General features: G+C 44.4%; 1 protein-coding gene across 1 annotated transcript in view; it reads right to left on the bottom strand.

Moving 5' to 3' along the window:
* HORMAD2 (HORMA domain containing 2) overlaps positions 1-6672 on the bottom strand; it is a 70085-nt gene extending 63413 nt beyond the window's left edge. The window contains exon 1 of the mRNA XM_010828761.1: positions 6563-6672. The gene's annotated coding sequence lies outside the window, so the exon portion shown is untranslated. The remainder of the gene's footprint in view (positions 1-6562) is intronic.
* Between the last annotated feature and the right edge of the window lie 482 nt (positions 6673-7154).

Genomic DNA, 7154 nt, shown 5'->3' with positions numbered 1-7154 from the left:
GCTGTGAAAGTGCTGCACTCAATATGCCAGCAAATTTGGAAAACTCAGCAGTGGCCACAGGACTGGAAAAGGTCAGTTTTCATTCCAATCCCAAAGAAAGGCAATGCCAAAGAATGCTCAAACTACCCCACAATTGCACTCATCTCACACGCTAGTAAAGTAATGCTCAACATTCTCCAAGCCAGGCTTCACAAATACGTGACCCATGAACTTCCAGATGTTTAAGCTGGTTTTAGAAAAGGCAGAGGAACCAGAGATCAAATTGCCAACATCCACTGGATCATCGAAAAAGCAAAAGAGTTCCAGAAAAACATCTATTTCTGCTTTATTGACTATGCCAAAGCCTTTGACTGTGTGGATCACAATAAACTGTGAAACATTCTGAAAGAGATGGGAATACCAGACCACCTGACCTGCTTCTTGAGAAACCTATATGCAGGTCAGGAAGCAACAGTTAGAATGGGACATGGAACAACAGACTGGTTCCAAATAGGAAAAGGACTACATCAAGGCTGTATATTGTCACCCTGCTTATTTAACTTACATGCAGAGTACATCATGAGAAATGCTGGGCTGGAAGAAGCACAAGCTGGAATCAAGATTGCCGGGAGAAATATCAATAACCTCAGATATGCAGACACCACCACCCTTATGGCAGAAAGTGAAGAGGAACTAAAAAGCCTCTTGATGAAAGTAAAAGAGGAGAGTAAAAAGTTGGCTTAAAGCTCAACATTCAGAAAACGAAGATCATGGCATCTGGTCCCATCACTTCATGGGAAATAGATGGGAAAACAGTGGAAATAGTGTCAGACTTTATTTTTTGGGGCTCCAAAATCACTGCAGATGGTGACTGCAGCCATGAAATTAAAAGACACTTACTCCTTGGAAGGAAAGTTATGACCAACCTAGACAGCATATTCAAAAGCAGAGACATTACTTTGCCAACAAAGGTCCATCTAGTCAAGGCTATGGTTTTTTCCAGTGGTCATGTATGGATGTGAAAGTTGGACTGTGAAGAAGGCTGAGTGCCGAAGAATGGATGCTTTTGAACTGTGGTGTTGGAGAAGACTCTTGAGAGTCCCTTGGACTGCAAGGAGATCCAACCAGTCCATTCTGAAGGAGATCAGTCCTGGGTGTTCATTGGAAGGACTGATGCTAAAGCTGAAACTCCAATACTTTGGCCACCTCATGCGAAGAGCTGACTCATTTGGAAAAGACTCTGATGCTGGGAGGGATTGGGGGCAGGAGGAGAAGGGGATGACAGAGGATGAGATGGCTGGGTGGCATCACCGACTAGATGGACATGTGTTTGAGTGAACTCCGGGAGTTGGTGATGGACAGGGAGGCCTAGTGTGCTGCAATTCATGGGGTCGCAAAGAGTCGGACACGACTGAGCGACTGAACTGAACTGAACAGTATCTACATCCCAGGCTTGTTGTGAGGACTATATTTAGTCCTAGATTTAGCCATTATTTGTAAGGCGTCTGGAACACTGTCCAATACACACTTCATTATACGCATGTTTAGTTTTAAATCTGATATTAGTATCTGAACTCCTTGTTTTCGTCCCACCTGCCAGTTGTTTCTTCTCATTGTCATCTTCAGGCTTTTTTCCTTGCCCCCTTTTAAGCTTTTGGTGTTCTTCACGGTTCTGTCCTAGTTTTTTTCTTTTAGCATTTTAAATACACTCCCTGGGCGAACAAATACATTCTCACTATTTCAATTACTATTTCTATTCTAACAACTCTTATATGTATACCCCAACCTAGGTTTTGCTGGGGAGTTGCAGATCTGTACCTCTGACTATGAACCAGTTTCAGTTGGATTTTCCCAACATATCCAAATGTGAATCCTTTTGCTCTAAACCGATTTCTGTACCTTAGCTGAGTGGATGACAAGCATCAAATACCTGGGTTGCTCAAGCCTAAAAACTCTGACTCAGCTCTGTTCCCTCCCTCATTCCTACAGCCAGTCTCCTAATATTTCTCAAGCGTGCACTCCTCATTTTATGCACATGGTTGTCATCTCTGCTTTAGATCAGATCAGCTTCATCTTTTGCCTGGATTTGTTCAACCACCAGTCTGTCATTGGCCTTACCCATCTCCAGTCTGTTCTTGGTATTGCAGCCAGAGTATTCTTAGATTACCAACCGGACTCTGTAATTTCCTGGACTGAAATGCTTCAGTGGGCCCCCAGCGCTCTCAGGATGAAATCCAAACTTCTCAAGATCGGGCTCAATCCTCCTTAGCCACGCCTCTAACCATTTTCCCTTATACTTTTATGCATCAGCTATTCTTATCTACTTTTTAAATTTTTAAGTATTTATTTTTGGCTGCTCTGGATCTTCATTGCTCATGAGGGGGCTACCCTCTAGTTGCAGTGTGTGGGCTTCTCACTGTGCTGGCTTCTCTTCTTGCACAGCATGGCTCGAGGTGCGTGGCACCAGCGATTGCAGCTGACAGGCTGTAAACACGGGCTCAGTAGTTGTGCGTGGCACATGCACTTGGTTGCTCTGCAGCATGTGGGATCTTCCCGGACCAGAGATCAAACCCACATCCCCTGCATTGGCAGGCGGATTCTTCCCAAACCGGGAAGTCCCTTGTCTATTTTCAAAGTGTTAGCCGCTCAGTTCAGGATTGAACCTGGGTCTTCAGCACTGCAGGCAGATTCTTTGCCACTGAGCCACCAGGGAAGCCCAAAACAAGTGTCAATCGCTTGGTCAGATCTGACTCTTTGCAACCCCATGAACTTTATCTTCTTTAATTAATCTATATTCTCTCAGCTTTCAGGTTTTTGCAATGTTCCCTCTGCCTGAAATATCCTCCCTCCTTTCCAATTCCTACTCACCTTCTAGACATGGGGTTAGTGTCAGTTTCTCAAGTTCACCATCCCTGGTTCACCATCAAGTCCCGCTTATGTGCACATTGTAATATACACTCTATCATTTTGCATTTATGTATCCATCCCACCCTGCTGTGAGATAACATGAGGGCAAAGTTGTATCTGCCTAGTTCGTTATTTTTTAAGGTTTTAAGGTATACTTCAGTAGGTTTTCATATATTCATGAAGTTTTGCAAACATCACTACTATTTAATTTCAGAAGATTTTTGTTACCCTAAAAGAAACCCTATTTGCACTAGCAATCACTCCTCATTTTCCCCTCCCTTGACTCCTTGCAACCATTAATCTACTTTTCATCTCTATCAGTTTGCCTATTCTGGACATTTATTTCATATAAGTGGAATCATATATAAACTTTTGTGTCTAGTTTAGATCATTCTGGAGTCGTTAGCATCATGCAATACTGGAATAAAGTCGGTTGTTGTTTTTCAGTTGCTAAGTGGTCTGACTCTGCAACCCCATGGACTGTAGCACACCAGGTTCCTCTGTCCTCCACTATCTCCTGGAGTTTACTCAAACTCATGTCCATTGAGTTGATTATGCTATCTAACCATTTTATCCTCCGCTGCCTCCTTCTCCTTTTGCCTCCAATCTCTCCCAGCATCAGGCTCGTTTCCAATGAGTCAGCTCTTTGCATCAGGTGGCCAAAGTATTGGAGCGTCAGCATCAATCCTTCCAATGGATAGTCAGGATTGATTTCCTTTAGGATGGACTGATTTGCTCTCCTTGCAGTCCAAGGGACTCAAGAGTCTTCTCCAGCACCACAGTTTGAAAGCATCCATTCTTCGGCACTCAGCATTCTTTATGGTCCAAATCTCTCTGTACATGACTACTGGAAAAACCATAGCTTTGACTATGCAGATCTTTGCTGGCAAAATGATGTCTCTGCTTTTTAATACGCTGTCTAGGTTTGTCATAGCTTTCCTTCCAAGGGGCAAGCATCTTTTAATGTCATGGCTTCAGTTACCATCTGCAATGATTTGCATCATGCAGTTCTGGAATAAAGTAGGTAGGTGCTATAAAGATATATATGCTGAATCAATAGAGAAGTAATACCGGGACAAGGAAGAATTAAGGGTCTAGAAAAGAATTATAGAATTTTAGAGGCAGAAGGAACTTTAAATGATCTAGTCCAGACATTTATTTTTCTAGATGAAAAAAATCAAGGTTCAGAGAAGTCAAGGTCAATCAACCACTTAGTGACAGAACTGAGAATAAAAACCAAGAAAATCTGACTCATAATTTAGGGGTTTTCCTAGAGTGACTCAGCACAATTAAATTCCCTTGCTTTCATTGCATCCCAAATAATGCACTACCAGCACCTGCCTAGTTGCTGGGCTTTCTTGCTGGTTTCTAAGCATGGTGGTGTCTAGAATAAGCTGGCTTCAGGAAGGCAAAAAAGATCTAAGTAATTGTTTTAAATAGCCAGTTTCCTTTCAACTTCTAACTATTCTGTTGCAACTGTTTTCCCTTTGAGCAGGTGTTTTGTGGAGGTCTCCTATTCAAGTATAAACTCTGCTGAATTTTGAAAGCTTATCAGCTGACAGCCCCAGGAGGTTATGACTCCATAGATCATGTATTCTCAGAGAATTATTCTGATTTTTTTATCTCCTTGTTCTGACTCATTATCTAAAAACCTAAGAGAGATTTCAAAACTGTGAGTTTTAAGAACAGAACTCTAACTTTCAAATGTCTTTGACATTTGTCTTACACTTTGCTTGTGTATTGGATTCACACACATCTGAAACTTCACTGGGCCTCAACACCATTCATTCTTATGCTTGATATGTCTGCTCTGACGAGGATTATGATCTTCTTGAGAAAGGGAAAATTTCTGTGTTTTCTCAGATAAAGACTCACTCTGGGCTTACCTGTTGACCTACATGTCAACTGCCCTATTTAAAATGGAGACACAATAACTACTTTACCCTTTAATGTGTGAATCCAAGATTCAGATAAAGATTAACCAGCTATTGTTTAGTTTCTGAAGGCCTAAGCCTCCTAGGAGGGTGGGAGGGGGGTGGTGTGTGTGGAAGAGGAGGTGGCATTCTGAGTGACACACAAAGAAACAAAGCTTCATTACACATGCCCAAAGACAGTAACAGTTGATTTCCACCCATCTTTCCCAATCTTTCAAAACCATTTTTTTTTTTAACAAGAAAATCCATTTTTGAGCAAAGGAATAATATCCAATACCTGGATTCTAAAATGCAGCTAGATGACCTTCCTTATATGTATATGATATGAAGGATGGCTTTACTCAAAGGAAGTACATGTCAACATAAATGGGCTTGCATCATAAATTTGGAAGGACGAGGAGACATTCTCTGCAACTAACCCAATCCCTTCAGGTTTAAAGAAAAGGAAAGTCAATTCAGTGGAGGAAGGGTGGTCTTTTTAACAAATAGTGCTGGAACAACAGGACATCCATAGACCAAAAAATCCCCAAACCCTTCAACCTAAATCTGACATCACATACTAATATTAATTAAAAATGGATCATAGATTTAAATGTAAAATATAAAACTACAAAGACTAGGAAAATCCATCAAAGGGACTCTGTTTGCCAAAATTCACCATGTTACTCAGAGGTTTCACAGAGTTTGGTCCCACAAATTATTATTCTCTATTTTAACAAATGCCATTTGGTCTTGTTAATTCCCCTACTCCCTGCTCACTCAGAGTAAATGGTTTCCACCGTATTAACTGGGTATTTGTTCATGCTCTTTTGGTTTTTTAATATCTTCTTCATGCTACTTCAATTATTCATTCTATTCAACATTTACTGGGTGACTACCATGCACGAATCTTTGAGTAGGCTTACAAAGATGTAAAATACTGTTCCCATCTCAAGAGATTTATGGCCCAGTGGAGGAGAAATCAGATTATCCTAATTGGATTAAAACTCCTTTACTTTTTCTTCGATTTCATCAGCCAAGTACACGATGTACTACTGCACACCGAGTCCAGGGCTCTGCACAACTGAACACATTTTGGTGATTGGCTAGTCTTGAGTTTCAAGATACACTCTGCACTGTTTGGGGAACTAAAGTCCAGGAGATTAAATGGCAAATCCTGGATAAGGCGAAAGACGAGCTTGAGGTCAGCCCGTGGGGACTCCCCCTCCTCGCTCCCTTCTTGGGCTGCACCAGCCATTGATTCTGGCAAAACGCCTCCACAGCTGGAGAAAACCTGATCGAGAAGATAATCCCCCAAAGCTCCCCGACTGCGTGTTGCAACACGCAGGTATCGGTCTGTTTGGGGGGCCGATTACCCGCCACTGCCCCCCTTGCCCCCGCCCAGAACTGATTCCTTCTTTTCCACCGATATCTCATTTAAAAACTACCTTGATAGTGGAAATGTGTTTCCAGTACAATTTTTTCCACCCCCACCCCCGCCCCGACCCCTCAGTAAATGTGACATTTTTCATCATCAAGCTTTTGGGGGAAAATGGAACCTGGGGGTTTTCTCTGTCCTTCCTCTCAGCCCCGGCTTTCTCGCTACTCCTCAGAGTACTTCAGGCCTCAAGAGAAATGCTTTCAAATCAAAGTTAAAGCCTCAGGTAAAAAGAAACGAAAAAAAAAAAACCAACCCTAAGACAGCTAACAACGTTCAAAGCGCCCGTTTTTCTCCGTATTCCTCGCGTTTGGGCAGCTCTCACCTCAGCCGGTTGACGCCTTCCGGTGACTGGGACTCAACCGCCTTTTCTGGCTGAAACTCGCCTCCGGCGCTTGTGAATAGTCAACGAGGCCTTCCTGGGCGGGGCAAGACAAGAAGCTTCGTGAATAATTCATTACTTCTCGCGCTTTCCTGAGAGACCGGCCTCGCGCCGTCTCATGCATATGCAAATAAGGGCGACAGGGGACTGGCTCGCCCCAGCTCGCCCCGCCCCCCACGCCGGGTCCGCGTGCCCCGCGCGGCGGTGGTTCGCAGCCCGGGAGCCTAGCCGTCAGCCCGCGGGCGCGGCGTTGTTTCTGCGGCGTTTCTCGCTTTTCTGAGGGCTCGCTCCGGCTTAAGGGACCCGCGCCGAGCTCGAGGCGCCGCACACGGACCTCGACGGGGCTCTCGGCTCGGGGCCGCTCCGCGCGGTACACCTTCCGTCGAGGAGACGCCTGCCGGCAAGGGTGAGAGAGCGGCGGTGAGCATCTCGCGGGCAGCGAGGGTCCTGGGTTGGAGCCTGAGGGACTGTGGGGTTCATGTCGGGCGAGGCCCGGAGCGAGGGGCCCCAGAGAGGCCAGGGGGCCCGCGTGGGG

This window comes from Bison bison, unplaced genomic scaffold, assembly GCF_000754665.1.
Source record: "Bison bison bison isolate TAMUID 2011002044 unplaced genomic scaffold, Bison_UMD1.0 scf7180017864495, whole genome shotgun sequence".
Taxonomy (NCBI): Eukaryota; Metazoa; Chordata; class Mammalia; order Artiodactyla; family Bovidae; genus Bison; species Bison bison.
Note: the sequence above shows the minus strand (reverse complement) of the source record. Positions and strands in the feature narration are given on the sequence as shown.